Source organism: Arachis hypogaea, chromosome 20 (genome assembly GCF_003086295.3).
Source record: "Arachis hypogaea cultivar Tifrunner chromosome 20, arahy.Tifrunner.gnm2.J5K5, whole genome shotgun sequence".
NCBI lineage: Eukaryota > Viridiplantae > Streptophyta > Magnoliopsida > Fabales > Fabaceae > Arachis > Arachis hypogaea.
In genome coordinates this window covers 80002326-80024385 of record NC_092055.1, presented here as the reverse complement: position 1 = coordinate 80024385, position 22060 = coordinate 80002326, and the positions used below count along the sequence as shown (strand labels likewise).

The window sequence follows — 22060 nt, the reverse complement described above, 5'->3', positions numbered from 1 at the left end:
GTTCAACGAATGGGTCCAGCTGCACATTTTCTATGAAGGGCTCTCTTATGAGTCAAAGAAGGCAGTAGACCATTCATCTGGAGGGTCCTTGAACAAGAAGAAGACCATTGAGGAAGCCATAGATGTTATTAAAATAGTAGCAGAAAATGACTACTTCTATGCTTCCGAAAGAGGGAACACAAGAGGAGTGATGGAGCTAAATAATGTAGACGCTCAGTTGGCCCAAAACAAGCTCATTACCGAGCAGCTGGCTGACCTCACCAAGAAGATGGAGATGAACCAAGTAGCAGCAATCTCCACTTCATCAACAACACAAGAAGGAGTAAACCAAGAAGCAGAAGGGAGTCAGGAGCAAGCCAACTACATTGGGAATTCACCAAGGGAAAACTATGATCCATACTCCAAGACTTACAACCCTGGATGGAGAAACCACCCGAACTTTGGGTGGGGAAGTGAGCAAGATCAAAACCAAGACCAGAGACGTTACAACTCCAACAACAATGCAGCTCACCAACAATTCACCCAGAGGACATCTCAACACCCCCACAACAACACTTCTCCACATACTTATCAAAACCAAAACAGCACATCTGCTCCGAACCACTCATCAATTGATGACAGGCTCTCTAAGATTGAAGCCTTACTTGAAGGAATATGCCAAGAGATTCAAGAAAATAAGGTGTTCAAAGAGGAGGTGCGAGCCAATATTAAGAACCAGGGAGAAACCATTAGGAAGATGGAATTTTAGGTGGGATATTTAGCTGAGAAGATTCCCAAACCTACTGATAGCTTCCCAAGTGACACTGAGAAAAACCCCAAGGGAGAAGCAAAGAAAGTAAGATGGGAAGATTGCAAAATGGTCACTACAAGTGATCAAGAGATTGAAGACAAGCAAGGCAAAATGTGCAAACAACCTAAAGACATCTCAACAAAGGAGGAGGATAGAGATCACAAAGAACCAGAAATCTCACAACAAGAGCTGCTGAAGCTCTATGCACCATTCCCTCAACTGCTCAATGGTGCTGTGGGAAAAAGAATATACTCAAGGTTCCTAGACTTGTTTGCATCTCTGCATGTGAACATACCATTCATCAAGGCAATTCAACAAATGCTTGCATTCATCAAGTATATGAAGGAACTTCTTCCCAGGAAAAGCTCACTTAAGGGAGGGCAGACTATAGTGATGAACAAGGAATGTAGTGCCCTTATTCAACCTGAGTTGCCTACAAAAAGAAGAGACCCAGGAAGTTTTCATATCCCTTGTGCCATAGGTGAAAATATGTTCGACAGAGCACTATGCGATTTAGGGGCCAGCATCAACTTACTGCCCTTATCCCTGGTGAAGAGGCTGCAGATCAATGAGATAATGCCTACAGATGTCATTATCAGACTGGCTGACAAAACTCAAAAGCAAGCAATAGGAGTGGTGGAAAATGTGTTGCTAAAGGTTGGAAAGTACTTTCTCCCAACAGACTTTGTCATTCTGGACATGGAAGAAAGTCACACTCACCTAATCATATTGGGAAGACCATTTCTAGCTACGGTCAGAGCACTTATCGATGTAGAGAAAGGGGAGCTAATATTGAGAATCCATGATGAACGACTCAGCTTCAATGTTTTCAAACTCTCACAAGAAACAGATCAAGAGGACAAGGAACTAAGCACAAATGATAATGAGACACTGAAGGAGGAAACAAACACTGAAGCACAGCCAGTTCGATCTGAGACCCCCTTAACTGACAAACAAGGAAAACAGCAATTGCCACAGCTCAAGGAAAAGTCGGAGGAACCCAAACCTCTAGAGGCAGGTGAAGACAGCATCACAACTCCTTGGAGAAAAGAGGTCACCAAGGGGAAGGCAACCTCAAAAGAAACAAAGAAGAAGGTACCAAGGAGATGGAGGAACAAGAAGATCCCTACGGAAGACTTCTCTCCAAGGGATAGAGTTGTCTCAGCCTACTTCCCAGATATTCCCCCTAATCTCCCTACTATGCCATCTCAATTACCCAAGGTCTTCACTATCAACAGAGTTCTTTCCCTGGAACATGTGGAGATCATTGATCCAACCAATGGATACAAGTCTACAGCAAGAGGGGAGGACTTTAAGCACTACCAACCACCGTGATGAAAGAAAAACATCAAGCTAGTGATGCTAAAGAAGCGCTTCATGGGAGGCAACCCATGTTTTATATGCTTTCAGATGATAATGAATAAGTCAATCTTTATGAGCTTCAATCCAAACTTAACAAACAATTGGTGAAAATCTTCTTATACAGAATATAGTGAGGAACAAGTTTGGTGTTCAAAGCAAACCAAGTTGCATGCTAGTCTTGGGAGCTTTGAACACAAAACTTTCATCACAGTGCTTCAAACTAAGTTTGGTGTCACCCCATGGTGCCACCAAAATGCATATAAGGAACCACCAATAGTTAGTTAGTTAGTTAGAATTCATAAATAAACAATCAAATCCTTTCTTTCATTTTATTCTAGCCGTAGAGTTTAATTTTTTTTATGATATTAATTTCCTTAATTCAAATCTTTATAGGAAAGGAAAAGACGTATGAAAAGGGATTGATTGGACAATTAAATGGGGGAGATTTCGCCAATTAATGAAGAGCACTACACACATGTCTCAAGAGGGAACGCATGGGGAAACGCTGCCATGCAACATTGGAGAAAGAAGACCCTTGAAGACCGAACCAATCATTCTCATTAAGTGATGATCCTTGTCTTTCCTTCATACACAACCCCATCCGTCTATTTAGTAAACATTCATGCAATCCACACCCTTCATTCACTCATAATTTTCTTATATAAGTGAACCTTAGTGCATGCTCACTCCTCACTTTCAAATCCCCACTCTCCACACTTCTATTGGCACATTAAACCCTTCATCACACATTGCTTTAACCAACCCACTCTTCATCTATCCGAAGCCTCAAACCCCCTCAAACAACAACTCAAGTCATGGCATCATCAAGCTCAAAGAGGCAAAAGAGGATGGAACCTATGATGAGTACTCCTTTTGATGACAAAAGATTCAAGACTGCCTTTCATGAGCATGAATTTGAGCGGATAAGTGCCAGAAGGATATTGCCAGAATTAATCTTCCAAATCAATGCCAATGAATCACCACAGATTTGGAGAAAAATCGAACAGAGGGGGTGGCAATTGCTCACCAGTCCAGAGGGGAAGATTAATGGAAACCTCAACAAAGAATTCTATGCAAATGCAGTTAGAGAGGATAAGACCCAAGCCCCAACCTTCAAAAGCTATGTAAGAGGAAGGGAAGTGGACTTCAGCCCAAGTGCCATAACAAGAGCTCTTCACTTGAAATCACCTCATTTTGATGAGGAGAGTTATCAGGCAAGGATAAGTAGAAGCCCCGATAAGGATGAGCTTTCAGAGATAGCATCAGATATTTGTGTCATAGCCGCTGACTGGGAGAGGTATTCAGATGGGAGACCAAAATTTATAAAAAGGGGAGACCTTCACCCTGAGGCTAAAGGGTGGTTTGAGCTTGTAAGGAGGTCCATCCTACCAGTTGCTAATAATTCAGAGGTCAACATCAATCGAGCCACTATGGTACAATGCTTAGTACAAGGTGGGGAAATCAAAGTGCATGAGCTCATTGCCGAAGGGATTCAAGAGTCAGCTGAGAAAGCTGACTCAGGTGCCAGACTTTGGTACCCCAGCACCATTCTCCGCTTGTGCAACAAGGCCAAGGTAATATTTGAGGACAGCAGCCCAGACTGGGTGAACCCAGGGAGGCCAATCACACTCGAGCGAATGGTCTATACCACACCGGCTCAGCAACTAAGAAGGCCACATATAGGAGGGCAAAGGGCCCAGGAAGGAGCTCATCAAGAAGAATACCATCAGGAAGAATATCAACGAGAAGAGCATCATGACTCAGCCAACTTGAATATGACTCACCTTCTAAGAGCCATTGAAGATTTAGGACAGAGACATATGGAAGGACAAGAGCAAATACTGAACCGGCTGAGTCAACAGGAAGCATGGCAAAAACAACAAATGGAGCAGCAGCAGGAACAATACTCCTAGCTCACTCAAGCCATCAACCAAGTGAATGAGAAGTAAGAGATTCAAGAGAAGCACTTGCAAGAGCTCAACCAGCGGCAGATAGCCCAAATGAAAACTTTCAATGAGTTCAGTGTACTCAATGAAGGAAGGCAACTACATAGGGAGGAGTTCTATGTAAACACTCAAGCCGAGTTGAACTACATGACCACTAATATGCATCATCTACACTATGCCATCCCCACATATGATGAGGTCTAAAAAGAATTTGTAGAACAAGAAGAGAGGAAAGTGAAACAGCAAAAGGAGACACTCAAGAAGAAGATGGAAGATAGTGGTTTCTGGAAGAAGCTGCTTGGAAAAGACAAAGGAAGTGGAAGCACAAGCACTCAAGAGAGACACAATGAGGACAAGCAAGGAGGGGAGCACGGGCATCCACATGAATGAAAGGTGGTGGAGTTCCTTTTAGTCCATTGTTTTATATGCTTTAAATAAGGAAGATCTTGTATGAAATAGAACCTGCTTCCATGTTATGTTTAAACTTTTTAAAATTATGTCTTTTAAGTTTTCCTTCTGAATAGGTCCATGATTTCTGGTTTAAATGTCACTGTATCATTCCCTTATTTACTTGTAAGCTTGTCCCTTTTTATCAAATGAAGAAGAGAATGTTTATGTTTTTAAAAGACCAGAGTAGGGTTCATATTGTGGAAGTGCATTCATGAATCTTTGGGGTAGTAATAAGTTAGCTAAGTTGGTTCAACCACAAGGCTAGGAGGACAACTATCTACCCTGAAAACTTGACTTTGGATATACTCATGAGACTAAGATAATAACAAGATCCTAAGAAAAGAAAAGGGAAAGAACAATGGAAGTGAAAAACAAAAGAAAAAGAGTAAGCAGCAAGGCTAGGCATCAATGGTTTTAATCTTGAGGCAAGTGTCTGTGGTGCTCCTGTGTGAGGGATCTACTTGGATGAATAAGCTCTTAGGGGTGCTTTATCACTTGGTAACTTGGGTTAACTAACCCGGGATTATCAGCTGAAAATCCACTATCAAGAGTAACCCTCACTACAAAACATTTAGTAACCCAAAGAGGTGCTGGACACCAAGGTCTCAAGAAAAGAAAATAAATAAACTATATGCCTGTGGTGTGTATGTATGGGGGAGAGACTTGAGGGAGTAAGTCCTTAGGGGTGCTTCAACACCTAGCACCTTGAACCAACTGGTTCGGGAGTGTTGGCTGATGCCAAGGCATCTTAAGCTAGTTTCACTAGCATTTTTTTGATAGTTTTAGTTGTTTTATGCATTTTCTTGAGCTTAAAGTAACCAAGAATGGTTAAAAGAATAACAAAGCAATGAACCATCCATACAGTATGATTTTGATGCAAATTCCATGAGTTTTTAGTTATATTACTTGAATGCTATTAATGGAAGATTTCTCATGAAATTTTGCAAGACTTTGATGCAATTGTTTGGATGATTTCAGGGAAGAAGAGGCTAAGCAAGGAAGCAACAAAATCAATAAAGGAAGCTTGAATATCACATGTGGAGTTTAAGTTCCAGTTTAACCTTAAACTGAAGCTTAAACGTGTTCGACAATTCCACACTCCAGGGTTGCCTTCTTCCATTTCCACGTTTAAGCTTCAGTTTAACCTTAAACTGAAGCTTAAACGTGCTCGAGCTTGTGCCTCCAGGGAGTGCCAGCGTTTAAGCTCCAGTTTAAGCTTAAACTGGAGCTTAAACGTGTTATATGGAACAGCTTGACCATGCCTTCTTCAAACATAAATAACTTGAGCTACAAAACTCCAAATGAGGTGATTCAAAATGCATTGGAAAGAAGACATCTAGAGCTTTCCAAGCATATATGGCATGCATGGTGGATACTAACAATTGAGGGAGAAAACAGCCCCGTAATGTGCATAGAAGAGCATAGTACCAACATGCAATCAGGCCAGCTGACCTCTTCACCTTCCATGAAGTATAACTCGAGTTGTAGAGATTCAATTGAGGTGCTTCTAGTTGCGTTAGAAAGCTGACATCCATAGCTTTCCAACGAGGTATAATAGTCTATATTTGGCATCAAATTGGCAAGGTTGACAAGAGAACAAAGTGACGACTCAAGAAAGGGGGGTGCAACATTTGAGTGTAGTTTAATGGATCATTATCCTTTTTGGATCAATTATGTCACTCTACCCTTCAAGCAAGCAAGGCCCATCAACAACACCAAATCAAGGCCACAAGAATCATCTAGAATAGTTTATTTTCATTTGATTGTAATTTGCTTTGAATTTCATTTTCATTTTGTAATTTAGGGAGCCTATTTAAAGGCCTTAGTTTCTGCATTTGAGAAAAAAGGGGGGATTGAGGGGGAATCCAGCCCCTGAGGGGGAGAACTTTGGATCATTTTCTTTTAGTTTTGTAATTGAATTCAAAGCTATGACTCACTAAACCCCTTTCATTGGGTTAGGGAGATCTATTGTAATTCAATGAATCAATAATAGTTTTATCTTCTTCTTCAATCTTTTCTCTTGAATTTTGTTAGAAAGCTTCTCGATCTAATTCCATTGGGTAGTTGTCTTGGGAAAGAAACTACCCATAATTGGAATCCTTCGGAACCTTGGGAAAGGAATGGAGGATTCATGCTAGAGAAGCTTTCTCACAGTGAATTGGATTGGGGTTTGGATGGATATTGTGACATGTAATCCTACCAAATTGTGGTTCATGAAACTGTGTGGTATAATCAGTGATCGAGCATCATCTCTTCTTATGAACATTTAAACCAAGGGATTGGGAATTTGTTTGTTTTTAGAGAGAATTGGTGAGCCAAGGGATTGGGATCCAATCATATAAGATTGCCAAGCAAAATTTAATGAACGCATTGGTTGAGGAAGAGATAAACATGTTTTGATTCGGAGATCTCAATATCTCCTATAACCCAATGAATTCCCCATTTCTGATTTCCACTTTCTCTTTACATTCTGCAATTCAATTCATGCAATCACCCCCATTCCCTTTTAATTTCAGCAATTTAGCTTCTGCTCTTTAATTCATGCAAATTTAAGATTCCGCCATTTCAATTTCTTGTCATTTACGTTTCCCGCCAATTTTACATTCCGCAACTCTCATCTAAATCTTGATTCCGCTCAACTAGAACACACTTCTAATCCGAATTGCTCACTCAACCAATCCTTGTTGGATTCGACCTCACTCTATTGTGAGTTTTTACTTGACGATAACCGGTGCACTTGCCGGAAGGAATTTTGCCGATCGTGCAATTTCCTAAATCGTAGCATAACAAATTTATGCAGCATCATTGGCTGAAAGCTTATCTTAAAGAGTTGCCCCCTTACAGAGCACTTAGCCTAAATAACACAAATAACCCTTGAAATAACAATAAAAGGATCAACGAATAAAAGTCTCATGAGATATAAACAAAGTAAGTGTTTAGGGACATGATAAAAGTCTGAAAGCCAGTAATGGAATGAACCTAAGTTGCTATGCATGAAACCACCATAAAATCAGTAATATGACTTCCACAAGGATGACTCATTCCTCTGGATATTCCATTCATCATTCTCTTGTTCCAGTACTTGCTTAGGGACAAGCAAGCTTTAAGTTTGGTGTTGTGATGCCAGGGCATCTTGGCCAGTTTCACTGGCCTTTTCTTTACTATTTTTAGGTTAGTTTCATGCATTTCTTTAGGAAATAAGCTAGTTTTGGGTAAATATTCACTTATGCCTTTACTCAAGCATACATTGTGCATTTTACATGATTTTATGAGGATTTTGCATAAGTTTAGTGACAAATATTATGTTGCATTACTCATGACTTGGACTAGAGCTTTGATGCACTTTGTTGCTTGATTTCAGGACCAAAAAGAAGCAAGAAAAAGGGAGGTAACTTGCAAGATTAATGAGAAAAGTGATTGCCAATAACACTCTCAAAAAGCCATCAATGCCCACGTTAGAGAGTCACGTTAACCAAGTTAACGTGAACTCTAACGTGGAGAAAAGAAGTTGAGCCAACGTTAGTGACACTCAACATTGTCACTAACGTTGGCCTATGGTGCTAAGTACCACGTTAACTCCCACGTTGACTTGGTTAACGTGGGAACTAACGTAGAGGATGAAGAGTTGTCGACAACGTTAGTGACACTCAACATTGTCACTAACGTTGAAGCAACCACACAACCCCAAGAGTCACGTTAACTTCCACGTTAACTTGGTTAACGTGGAAGCTAACGATGAGAAATGAAGGATGAGCCAACGTTAGTGACACTCAACATTGTCACTAACGTTGGGATGGCTAAAAGATGGCCACGTTAGAAGCCACGTTAACCTAGTTAACGTGAACTCTAACGTGAGACCTAGGGGCACATTGGAAAGTTAGTGACAATGTTGAATGTCACTAACGTTCTCGAAGGATGGCAAAGGCCACGTTAGAAGCCACGTTAACCTAGTTAACGCGAGCTTTAACGTGAAGCAAGAAGGGGCACACTGGAATGTTAGTGACAATGTTGAGTGTCACTAACGTTCTCGAAGGTTGACAAGGCAACGTTAAAAGCCACGTTAACCTAGTTAACGTGGGTTTTAACGTAAGGCAAAAGGGGTGCATTGGAACGTTAGTGATAATGTTAAGTGTCACTAACGTTCCCGAACTTGGACTTTCACTAAATGATTAACACTCCTTACGCCCTGAGCTTAAGTCTCTGCCCACTCTGCACTTTTTCTCTGCAAGCAAAGCCAAGCCCAAATAAAGAAAGGAACTGCTTCAAACTCAAGATCCAAAGGCCCAAGACTTGAAGAGTGAACTAGAAGTTGAGAAGAGTAGTATATATAGGAGTAGCTTTGAATTGTAAAATAGTTCTGGAGGCTGAAGAACTACTCTCTGTATTTTACTTTCTTTGCAATTTCTAGTTTTATGATGTATTCTCCATCTTTGTTTTCATTTTCAAGAGCTATGAACAACTAAACCCCTTTCATTGGGTTAGGGAGCTCTGTTGTAATTTGATGGATCAATACTAATTTTCATTGTTCTTCTTCTATCTTTCCTCTTGATTTTACTTGAAAGCTTTCGATCTTCATCCAACTGAGTAGTTATCTTGGAAGAGAAGCTATTCAAACTTGGATCTCTTTTGAACCTTGGAAGAGGAATGAAGAGATCAAGCTAGAAATGCTTTCTCATGCTGGACCAAATTGGGTTTGGATGGGTATGTGACTGTAACCCTCTCAATACTTGGTTTGGGAAATGCATGTGGTATAATCAGTGACCACACTTCATCTCTTCTCATGAGCAATTGACTAAGGAATTGGCTATTGATCAAGATTTGAGAGATTGAATTGCAAGGAATTGCAATTCAATCACTTAAGATTGCCAAGGAGATCAATGAGTGCATTGATTGAGGAAGAGATGAAAATGAACTTGATCCAGAGAATTGCAACATCTCCTAAGCCCAATGAACTCCCCATCTCTAATCTTACCCATTCTCTTTAATTTCTGCGATTTACTTTTATGAGCAAATTCCCCATTCCCATTTATAATTCTGTAATTTATTTTCAGTCATTTACTTCCAGTCCATTAATTTTAGCATTTACTTTTCTGTTATTTACATTCCCACCATTTTATTTTCTACAACTCTCAACCCAATTTCTGGATTCGCTCAACTAGAACATTCTTCTAATTAAAGTTGCTTGATCAATCAATCCCTGTGGGATTCGACCTCACTCTATTGTGAGTTTTTACTTGACGACAACTTCGGTACACTTGCCGAAGGAAGATTTGTTGAGAGACAAGTTTTCCCCGCATCATTAGAGAAGACAAAACCAGGGCCCCAACCTTCAAAAGCTATGTAAGAGGAAAGGAGGTAGACTTCAGCCCAAATGCTATAACAAGAACTCTTCACTTGAGATCACCACATTTTGATGAGCCCAGTTATCATGCAAGGATAAGTAAGAGCCCTGACAATGATGAGCTCATAGAAATTGTGACTGACATCTGTGTCATAGCAGCTGATTGGGAGAGGTATGCAGATGGAAGACCCCGGTTCATCAAGAGGGGAGACCTTAGCCCGGAAGCCAAAGGGTGGTTTGAACTCGTAAGGAGGTCCATCCTCTCAGCTGCAAATAATTCAGAGGTCAATATTAATCGAGCGACTATGGTACATTGCCTAGTACAGGGTGGAGAAATCAATGTGCATGAACTCATAGCTGAGGGGATTCAAGAGTCAGCTGAGAAGGCTGATTCAGGTGCCAGGCTTTGGTACCCCAGCACCATTCTCAGATTGTACACAAAGGCCAAGGTCGTCTTTGAGGATAGCAATCCAGACTGGGTGAACCCTGGGAGGCTAATGACTATCCAGCGTCTGGTCTATACTACACCTGCTCAGCAACAAAGAAGGCCACAAATAGGGAAGCTAAAAGCGAAAGAAGGAGCTCACCAAGAAGAGCATCATCAGGAAGAATATCAACAAGAAGAGCATCATGACCCAACCGACTTGAATATGAACCACCTTCTAAGAGACAGATGGAAGGACAAGAGCATATACTAAACCTTCAGTCCAACTGGATGAGCCGACAAGAAGTATGGTAGAAACAACAAATGGAGCAGCAACAGGAACAATACTCCCAGCTCACTCAAGCCATCCACCAAGTTACTGAGAGGCAAGAACTTCAAGATAAGCACTTGCAAGAACTCAATCAGCGGCAAATAGCTCAGATGAAAGCATTCAATGAGTTCACTGTACTTAATGAAGGACGGCAACTACATAGGGAGGAGTTCAACATAAACACTAAGGCCAAGTTGAACTACATGTCTAGTAATATGCATCATCTACACTATGCCATCCCTACATATGATGAGGTCCAAAAAGATTTTGTAGAACAAGAAGAAAGGAAGGTGAAACAGCAGAAGGAAACACTCAAGAAGAAGATGGAAGATGGTGGTTTCTGGAAGAAGTTGATTGGAAAAAGCAAAGGGAATGGGAGTACGAGCACTCAAGAGGGACACAAGGAGGACAAGCAAGGAGGAGAGCATGGGCAACCACATGAGTAAAAGGTGGTGGAGTTCCTTCTTTGGTCCATCTTTTTCTATGCTTTGAATAAGGAAGATCTTGTATGAAATAGAACATGCTTCCATAATAGTTTGAACCTTTTCAATTCTGTCTTTTAAAGTTTTTTTTTGAATAGGTCTATGTTTGCTAGTCTCTATGTCACTGCATCATTTCTTTACTTACTTTTATGCTTGTCCCTTTGAATCAAATGAGAAAGAGAATTAGTGTTTCAAAAGACCAGAGAGGAGTTCATACTATGGAGTAAGTTCATGAGTTTATGGTATTGTTATAAGTTAGCTAAGTTGGTTCAACCACAAGGTGGGAGGACAACTATCTGTCATGAATACTATGCTTGAGACACACCCCATGAGACTAGCTAAATAAGAAGATCCTAATAAGAAAAAAAGAAAGAACAATAAAGGTTGAAAAATAAAAGAAAAAGAGTAAGCAATAAGGCTAGGCACCAATGGTTTTAATCTTGAGGCATATGTCTGTGGTGCTCCTGTATGAGGGATCTACTTGGATGAATAAGCTCTTAGGGGTGCCTTATCACTTGATAACTTGGGTTAACTAACTCGGGATTATCAGCTGAAAGTTCACTATCAAGAGTAACCTTCACTACAGAGCATTTAGTAACCCAAAGAGGTGCTGGACACCAAGGTCTCAAGAAAAGAAAATAAATAAACTATATGCCTGTGGTGTGTATGTATGGGAGAAAGAGACTTGAGGGAGTAAGTCCTTAGGGGTGTCTTAACACCCAGCACCTTGAACCAACTAGTTCGGGAGTGTTGGCTGAAAGCTTATCTTAAAGAGTCGCCCCCTTACAGAGCACTTAGCCTAAGAACACAAATAATCCCTGAAATAACAATAAAAGGATCAATGAATAAAAGTCTCATGGGATGTAATCACAGTGAGTATTCTAGGACATGATAAAAGTCTGAAAGCCAAGAATGAACCTAAGTTGCTATGCATGAAACCACCAAAAAACCAGGGACATGACTTCCACAAGAATAATTCATTTCTCTTGGCATTCCATTCATCATTCTCTTGTTCCAGTACTTGCTTAGGGACAAGCAAGCTTTAAGTTTGGTGTTGTGATGCCAGGGCATTTTGGCCAGTTTCACTGACCTTTTCTTTACTGTTTTTAGGGTAGTTTCATGCATTTCCTTAGGAAATAAGTTAGTTTTGGGTAGATATTCACTTACATCTTGATTCGAGCATACATTGTGCACCTTACATGATTTCATGAGGATTTTTCATGAATTTAATGACAAATTGGATGTTGCATTTCCCATGACTTGGATTAGAACTTTGATGCACTTTATTGCTTGATTTCAGGACAAAAGAAGCAAAGAAGAACCACATTAGTGGCTACGTTAGTTATACTAACGTTAACACTAACGTGGAATGGGAGTAACTTTCAAAGTTAATGAGAAAAGTAATTGCCAATATCGCTCTAGAAGCCATCATTGCCCACGTTAAGAGTCACGTTAACTAAGTTAACGTGAACTCTAACGTGGAAGAAAGGAAATGGAGCCAACGTTAGCGACACTAAACATTATCACTAACGTTGGACCAAGCTCATAAGTGGCCACGTTAGTTGCCACGTTAACTTAGTTAACGTGGCCTCTAACGTTGAGAAGTAAAGGGAAAGCCAACGTTAGTGACATTCAACTTTATCACTAACGTTGGCCAAGTCACAATAAGCCACGTTAACTCCCACGTTAACCTAGTTAACGTGGAAGCTAACGTGAAGAAACAAGGTGGTCGACAACGTTAGTGACACCAAACATTGTCACTAACGTTGGAAGGAACCCACACAAGCCCCTATAAGCCACGTTAAGTCCCACGTTAACTTAGTTAACGTGGAAGTTAACGTGAAGAAGGGAGGTGATCGCCAACGTTAGTGACACCCAACATTGTCACTAATGTTGGAATGAGCCCACACAAGCCACTATGAGCCAAGTTAACTCCCACGTTAACTTAGTTAACGTGGAAGCTAACGTGGATAAGGGAATGATGAGCCAACCTTAGTGACACTCAACTTTGTCACTAACGTTGGAGATGGCTAGCATGGCCACATTAGAAGCCACGTTAACCTAGTTAACGTGGACTCTAACGTGAGAAATAGGGGCACATTGGAACATTAGTGACAATGGTAAGTGTCACTAACGTTCTCGAAGGTTGGCAAGCCTACGTTAAAAGAGCCACGTTAACTAAGTTAACGTGGACTCTAACGTAGGGAAGGGGGAGACTTCTCAACGTTATTGGGAAAGGCAAGTCCCAATAACGTGTGCGTAGGACAAAGACGCAACGTTAGTGGCAACGTTTGTGCCACTAACGTTGAAGTTAACGTGGCTCTTACTTGGGTGAGGAACGTTAGTGAAAAAGGTGATTGTCACTAACGTTCTCGAACCCATATTTTCACTGAACGTTAATGATGACATGTCACCATGTCATGTTTTTCTATGCTTTTTCCTTTGTTTTCAATAGGTTTTATGCACTTTCTTGAGCCATAAGCAAGCCAATTGGGTAGATTTCCATGTTTCTTTTGATTCAATCAACCATGGATGAATTAATGCAATTTCATGAGATTTTATGCTATGATTGTCATATATTATGAAAGAATAACAAACTCATGATTTTGAGCATAGCTTTGATGTGTTTGGTTGATTGATGATAGGTGAAAAGAGTTTTGAAGAAGGTTGAAGGAAGAAGGAATGGCTAAGAGCAAGAGAGAATAAAAAGTTTGAGCCAAAGTTTGCCTCAAACTTTAGCTCAAATTTTTGGGAAAAAAGCTTGAGCCAAAGTTTGCCTCAAACTTTTTGGCAAACGTTGGCATCACAAAACCTACACCCTGGAGGAAAAAGCTTGCGCCAACGTTTGCCTCAGGCTTTTTGGCAAACGTTGGCGCCACACGCCACAACAGCCTGAAGGGGTATACTTCCAACATGAATAACTTGAGCTACAGAGCTCCAAATGAGGTGATTCAAAAAGCAATGGAAAGTAGGAATTGAGAGCTTTCCAAGCATATATGGCACTGCATGGTGGACACTAAAATTGAGGGAGAAAACTGCCCCGAAATGTGCATAAACGAACATGGTGGCAACTTGCAGTGAGGCCAACTGACCTCTGCACCTTCGACGGAGTATAACTCGAGCTGTGGAACTCCGAATGATGCGCTTTTAATGGCATTGGAAAGTAGACATTCAGGGCTTTCCAACAATGTATAATAGTATGGGGTGAACAATGTGTTTGAGTCTCCAAAATCTGGCGTTTTCGACCATATTTGAGGCAAACGTCGCCTCAAACGCTGCACACCAAAGCCAGCGACCTTGTCCTTTTCAAAGGAGCATAACTTGAGTTGTAGATGTCCAATTGAGGTGATTCCAAATGGGTTAGAAAGCTGACATTCAAAGCTTTCCAACCATATATAATAGTCTATAGTTGGTGGTATGCAAAATTGCTACTCAGGTTGTGAATTTTTGTTCGAAATTGATTCCCTAGCAATGGCACCAAAAACGGATGCACAGGACCATGGTCTAAACATGTCTTCACAACTTCGTATAACTAACCAGCAAGTGCACTTGGTCGTCCAAGTAATACCTTACGTGAGTAAGGGTCGAATCCCACGGAGATTGTCGGTATGAAGCAAGCTATGGTCACCTTGTAAATCTCAGTCAGGCGGATATCAAATGGTTATAGAGTTTTCGAAAATAATATAATAAAATAGGGATAGAAATACTTATGAAATTTATTGGTAAGAATTTCGGATAAGCGAATGGAGATGCTTTCGTTCCTCTGAACCTCTGCTTTCCTGCTATCTTCATCCAATCAGTCTTACTCCTTTCCATGGCTGGCTTTATGTGATACATCACCACTGTCAATGGCTACTTTCGGTCATCTCTCGGGAAAATGATCCAATGCCCTGTCACGGCACGGCTAATCGTCTGGAGGCATCACCCTTGTCAATGGCTTCATCTTATCCTCTCAGTGAAAATGGTCAACGCACCCTGTCACGGCACGGCTATTCATCTGTCGGTTCTCGATCATGCTGGAATAGGATTTACTATCCTTTTGCGTCTGTCACTAACGCCCCGTAATCGCGAGTTTGGAGCTCGTCACAGTCATTCATTCATTGAATCCTACTCGGAATACCACAGACAAGGTTTAGACCTTCCGGATTCTCTTGAATGCCGCCATCATTCTAGCTTACACCACGAAGATTCTTGTTATGAGATCTAAGAGATACTCATTCAGTCTAAGGTAGAACGGAAGTGGTTGTCAGGCACACGTTCATAGGGAATGATGATGATTGTCACGTTCATCACATTCAGATTGAAGTACGAATGAATATCTTAGAAGCGAAACAAGATGAATTGAATAGAAAACAGTAGTACTTTGCATTAATCCTTGAGGAACAGCAGAGCTCCACACCTTAATCTATGGAGTGTAGAAACTCTACCGTTAAAAATACATAAGTGAAAGTCCAGGCATGGCCGAGAGGCCAGCCCTCAAACGTGATCTAAGATAGCATACAACTGATCAAAGATGCCTAATACAATAGTAAAAGGTCCTATTTATAATAAACTAGCTACTAGGGTTTACAGAAGTAAGTAATTGATGCATAAATCCACTTCCGGGGCCCACTTGGTGTGTGCTTGGGCTGAGCTTTGTGTGTTGCACATGTAGAGGTCCTCCTTGGAGTTGAACGCCAGCTTTTGTGCCACTTTGGACGTTCAACTCTGGTTTTGGCTCCTTTTCTGGCGCTGGACGCCAGATTTGGGCAGAGAGCTAGTGTTGAACGCCAGTTTGCGTCGTCTATTCTTGTCCAAAGTATGGACTATTATATATTGCTGGAAAGCCCTGGATGTCGACTTTCCAACGCAATCGGAAGCTCGCCATTTCGAGTTATGTAGCTCCAGAAAATTCATTTTGAGTGCAGGGAGGTCAGAATCCAACAGCATCAGCAGTCCTTCTTCAACCTCTGAATCTGATTTTTGCTCAAGTCCCTCAATTTCAGCCAGAAAATACCTGAAATCATAGAAAAACACAAAAAATCATAGTAAAGTCCATAAATGTGAATTTAACATAAAAACTAATGAAAACATCCCTAAAAGTAACTAGATCCTACTAAAAACATACTAAAAATAATGCCAAAAAGCGTATAAATTATCCGCTCATCACAACACCAAACTTAAATTGTTGCTTGTCCCCAAGCAACTAAAAATCAAATAGGATAAAAAGAAGAGAATATACTATAAATTCCAAACTATCAATGAAACATAGCTCCAATCAGATGAGCGGGACTTATAGCTTTTTGCCTCTTGAATAGTTTTGGCATCTCACTTTATCCATTGAGGTTCAGAATGATTGGCATCTATAGGAACTCAGAGTTCAGATAGTGTTATTGATTCTCCTAGTTCAGTATGATGATTCTTGAACATAGCTTCTTTATGAGTCTTGGCCGTGGCCCTAAGCACTTTGTTTTCCAGTATTACCACCGGATACATAAATGCCACAGACACATAACTGGGTGAACCTTTTCAGATTGTGACTCAGCTTTACTAAAGTCCCCAATTAGAGGTGTCCAGGGTTCTTAAGCACACTCTTTTTTTGCTTTGGACCTTGACTTTAACCGCTCAGTCTCAAGTTTTCACTTGACACCTACACGCCACAAGCACATGGTTAGGGACAGCTTGGTTTAGCCGCTTAGACCAGGATTTTATTCCTTTAGGCCCTCCTATCCACTGATGCTCAAAGCCTTGGGATCCTTTTTATTTGCCCTTGCCTTTTGGTTTTAAGGGTTATTGGCTTTTTGCTCTTGCCTCTTGGTTTTAAGAGCTTTTGGCTTTTTCTGCTTGCTTTTTCTTTTTCTTTCTATTTTTTTTTCTATATTTTTCTTTTCTGCAAGCTTTGTTCTTTGCTGCTTTTTCTTGCTTCAAGAATCATTTTTATGATTTTTCAGATTATCAAATAACATGTCTCCTAGTCATCATTCTTTCAAGAGCCAACATATTTAACATTCTCAAACAACAACTTCAAAAGACATATGCACTGTTCAAGCATACATTCAAAAAAACAAGAAGCATTGTCACCACATCAATATAATTAAACTAAGTTCAAGGATAAATTCGAAACTCATGTACTTCTTGTTCTTTTGAATTAAAACATTTTTCATTTAAGAGAGGTGATGGATTCATAGGACATTCATAACTTTAAGACATAGTTACTAACTACTAATGATCATGTAATGAGGACACAAACATAGATAAGCATATAACATAGAAAACGAAAACAGAAGAAATAAGAACAAGGAATGAATCCACCTTAGTGATGGTGGCATTTCCTCCTTGAGGAACCAATGATGTCCTTGAGCACTTCTATGTCTCTTCCTTGTCTTTGTTGCTCCTCCTTCATTGCTTTTAGATCTTCTCTGATTTCATGAAGGATGATGGAGTGCTCTTGATATTCCACCCTTAGTTGCTTCCAATAATTGTGTGGAAGAAAATGTATCCCCTGAGGTATCTCAGGGATCTCTTGATTTGCAGTCAAATGTTCTACCACTGAGCTATAGACCCTTGATGGAAGCTTTTGTCTTCCCTTTCCTCTTTCTAGAGGTTTCTCTGGCCTTAGGTGCCATCAATGGTTATGGAAAAAACAAAAAAGCTATGCTTTTACCACACCAAACTTAGAATGTTGCTCGCCCTCGAGCAAAAGAAGAAAGAATAGAAGAAGAAGAAGAAGATATGGAGGAGATGGATGGATGTGTGTATTCGGCCATATGGGTGGGATTGGGTGGGAGAGAGATGTTGAATTTTGAAGGTAGTAGGTGTATGGATGTGAGTGGTAAATGGAAAACAGAAGGGATGATCATGAATGGAAAGAGAGATGATGAGGTAGGTGGGGATCCTATGGGGTCTACAGATCCTGAGATGATCCTGTGGGGTCCACAGATCCTGAGATAATCCTGTGGGGTTCACAGATCCTAAGGTGTCAAGGCATTTACATCCCTGCACCAATTTAGGCATGTAAAATGCCCTTGCACACAATTCTGGGCGTTCAACGCCAGGTTGGTGCCCATTTTGGGCGTTCAACGCCCATTTGTTGCCATTTCTGGTGTTGAACGCCAGAACCATGCTTGTTCTGGGCGTTCAGCGCCAGAATGCTGCCCATTTTGGGCGTTCAGCGCCAGAACCATGCTCTGTTCTGGCGTTGAACGCCAGGCAGATGCTCCTCCAGGGTGTGATTTTTCTTCTGCTGTTTTTGACTCCGTTTTCAATTTTTATATTTATTTTGTGACTCCACATGATCATGAACCTAAGAAAACATGAAAAACAAGAATAATAGAGTTAGATAAATAAACATTGGGTTACCTCCCAACAAGCGCTTCTTTAATGTCAATAGCTTGACAGTGGGCTCTCATGGAACCTCACAGATGTTCAGAGCATTATTGAAACTCTCCAACACCAAACTTAGAGTTTGGATATGGGAGTTCAACACCAAACTTAGAGTTTGGTTGTGGCCTCCCAACACCAAACTTAGAGTTTGACTGTGGGGGCTTGGGTTGACTCTGTTTTGAGAGAAGCTTTTCATGCTTCCTCTCCATGGTTGCAGAGGGAGATCCTTGAGTTTTAAACACAAGGGAGTCCTCATTCCATTGAAGGACTAGTTCACCTCTGTCAACATCAATCACAGCTCTTGCTGTGGCCAGGAAAGGTCTTCCTAGGATGATGGATTCATCCTCTTCCTTTCTAGTATCCAGGACTATGAAATCAGCAGGGATGTAAAGGCCTTCAACCTTTACTAATACGTCCTCTACTTGTCCATATGCCTGTTTTCTTGAATTGTCTACCATCTCTAATGAGATTCTAGCAGCTTGCACCTCATAGATTCCCAGTTTCTCTATTACAGAGAGGAGCATGAGGTTTATTCCTGAACCAAGGTCACACAGAGCCTTAAAGATCATGGTGCCTATGGTACAAGGTATTATGAACTTCCCAGGATCCTGTCTCTTCTGAGGCAATGTCAGTTGATCCAGGTCACTTAGTTCATTGATGAACAAGGGAAGTTCAACTTCCCAAGTATCAATGCCAAATAATTTGGCATTTGGCTTCATGATTGCACCAAGGAACTTGGCAGTTTGCTCTTCAGTAACATCCTCATTCTCTTCGGAAGAGGAATACTCATCAGAGCTCATGAAGGGCATAAGGAGGTTCAATGGAATCTCTATGGTCTCTAGATGAGTCTCAGATTCCTTTGGTTCCTCAGAGGGAAGCTCCTTATTGGTCACTGGGCGTCCCAGGAGGTCTTCCTCCTTGGGATTCATGTCCTCCTCTCCCTCATTGGGTTCGGCCATTTTGCTTATGTCAATGGCCTTGCACTCTCCTTTTGGATTCTCTTCTGTATTGCTTGGGAGAGTACTGGGAGGGATTTCAGTGATCCTTTTACTCAGCTGGCCCACTTGTGCTTCCAAATTTCTAATGGAAGACCTTGTTTCATTCATGAAACTCACAGTGGCCTTGGACAGATCAGAGACTAAGTTTGCCAGATTAGAAGTATTTTGTTCAGAGTTCTCTGTCTGTTGCTGAGTGGATGATGGAAAAGGTTTATTATTGTTAAACCTATTTCTTCCACCATTATTAAAGCCTTGTTGAGGCTTTTGATCCTTCCATGAGAAATTTGGATGATTTCTCCATGATGAGTTATAGGTGTTTCCATAAGGTTCACCTAAGTAATTCACCTCTGCTATTGCAGGGTTCTCAGGATCATAAGCTCCTTCTTCATAAGAAGCCTCGTGAGTACTGTTGGATGCAGCTTGCATTCCATTTAGACTCTGAGAGATCATATTGACTTGCTGAGTCAATATTTTATTCTGAGCCAATATGGCATTCAGAGTGTCAATCTCAAGAACTCCCTTCTTCATAGGCGTCCCATTATTCACAGGATTCCTTTCAGAAGTGTACATGAATTGGTTATTTGCAACCATGTCAATGAGTTCTTGAGCTTCTGCAGGCGTTTTCTTTAGGTGAATGGATCCACCTGCAGAAGTATCCAATGACATCTTTGATAACTCAGATAAACCATCATAGAATATATCCAGGATGGTCCATTCTGAAAGCATGTCAGAAGGACACTTTTTGGTCAGTCCTTTGTATCTCTCCCAAGCTTCATAGAGGGATTCACCTTCTTTCTGTCTGAAGGTTTGAACATCCACTCTGAGCTTGCTCAGCTTTTGAGGAGGAAAGAACTTGGCTAAGAAAGCCTTGACCAGCTTATCCCAAGAGTTCAGGCTATCCTTGGGTTGAGAATCCAACCACACTCTAGCTCTGTCTCTTATAGCAAAAGGGAAAAGCATGAGCCTGTAGACTTCAGGATCTACTCCATTAGTCTTAAAAGTATCACAAATCTGCAAGAATTCAGTTAAGAACTGAAAAGGATCTTCAGATGGAAGTCCATGAAACTTGCAGTTCTGCTGCATCAGAGAAACTAATTGAGGTTTCAGCTCAAAGTTGTTTGCTCCAATGGCAGGAATGGAGATGCTTCTTCCATGTAAATTGGAATTAGGTGCAGTAAAGTCACCAAGCATCCTCCTTGCATTATTATTATTTTCGGCTGCCATCTCCTCTTCCTGTTCGAAAATTTCTGAAAGGTTATCTCTGGATTGTTGTAATTTAGCTTCTCTTAAATTTCTCTTCAGAGGCCTTTCAGGTTCTGGATCTGCTTCAACAAGAATGTTCTTGTCCTTGCTCCTGCTCATATGACAAAGAAGAGGGCACATAAAAATAATAATAATAGAGATCCTTTATACCACAGTATAGGGATCCTTGTGTTAGTGGGAGAAAAGAGGGAGACAAAGAATGTAATATAATGGAAGAAACACAACTGTGAGGAGGGTATAGATATGAGATGAGATGTTAGTAGATGAATAAATAAATAGAATAAGATGGGAGAGGGAGAATTTTCGAAAATAATTTTTGAAAAAGAGCTAGTGATTTTTGAAAATGGTTTTTGAAAAAGGTTAGTAATTTTTGAAAAATTTTGAAATCAAAAATAAAAATAATTAGTTAATTAAAAAGAAATTTTTGAAAAAGGGGGAAGATATTTTCGAAAATAGAGAGAGAGAGTTAGTTAGGTAGTTTTGAAAAAGTTAGGAAACAAATAAAAAGTTAGTTAGTTAGTTGAAACAAATTTTGAAAACATAAGAAGTTAGGAAGTTAGAAAAGATATTTTGAAATCAAATTTTTGAAAAAGATATGATAAGAAGATATTTTGAAAAGATATGATTGAAATTAGTTTTGAAAAAGATTTGATTTTTAAAATCTCAATTAATGACTTGATTCACAAAAAATCACAAGATATGATTCTAGAACTTAAAGTTTGAATCTTTCTTAACAAGTAAGTAACAAACTTGAAACTTTTGAATCAAAACATTAATTGATTATGTTATTTTCGAAAATTTGATATAAAAATAAGAAAAAGATTTTTCAAAAATATTTTTAGAATTTTCGAAAATAACTAAGAAAAATGAAAAAAATTTGATTTGTGAAAAAGATTTTGAAAAAGATAAGATTTTTAAATTGAAAATTTGATTTGACTCATAAAAACAACTAGATTTTAAAAATTTTTGAAAAAGTCAAATCTAATTTTCGAAATTATGAGAGAAAAGAGGGAAAGATATTTTTTTTTTGATTTTTTGAGTTTTTATGATGAGAGAGAAAAAACATGAAAATTATGCAATGCATGAATTTTTTAGATCAAAACATGTGATGCATGCAAGAATGCTACGAATGTCAAGATGAACACCAAGAACACTATGAAGATCATGATGAACATGAAGAACACATTTTTGAAAAATTTTTAATGCAAAGAAAACATGCAAGACACCAAACTTAGAATTCTTTAATGCTTAGGCACTAAGAATTCAAGAATGCATATGAAAAACAAGAAAAGACACAAAACGTGCAAATGC

At 40.0% G+C, this 22060-nt stretch overlaps 1 non-coding gene across 1 annotated transcript; it reads left to right on the top strand.

Moving 5' to 3' along the window:
• The first annotated feature begins 20210 nt into the window (after nucleotides 1-20210).
• Nucleotides 20211-20314, top strand: LOC112787713 (small nucleolar RNA R71). The gene has a single exon (XR_003195109.1). It is a non-coding gene; the product is annotated as a small nucleolar RNA R71 (small nucleolar RNA).
• The last annotated feature ends 1746 nt before the right edge of the window (nucleotides 20315-22060 follow it).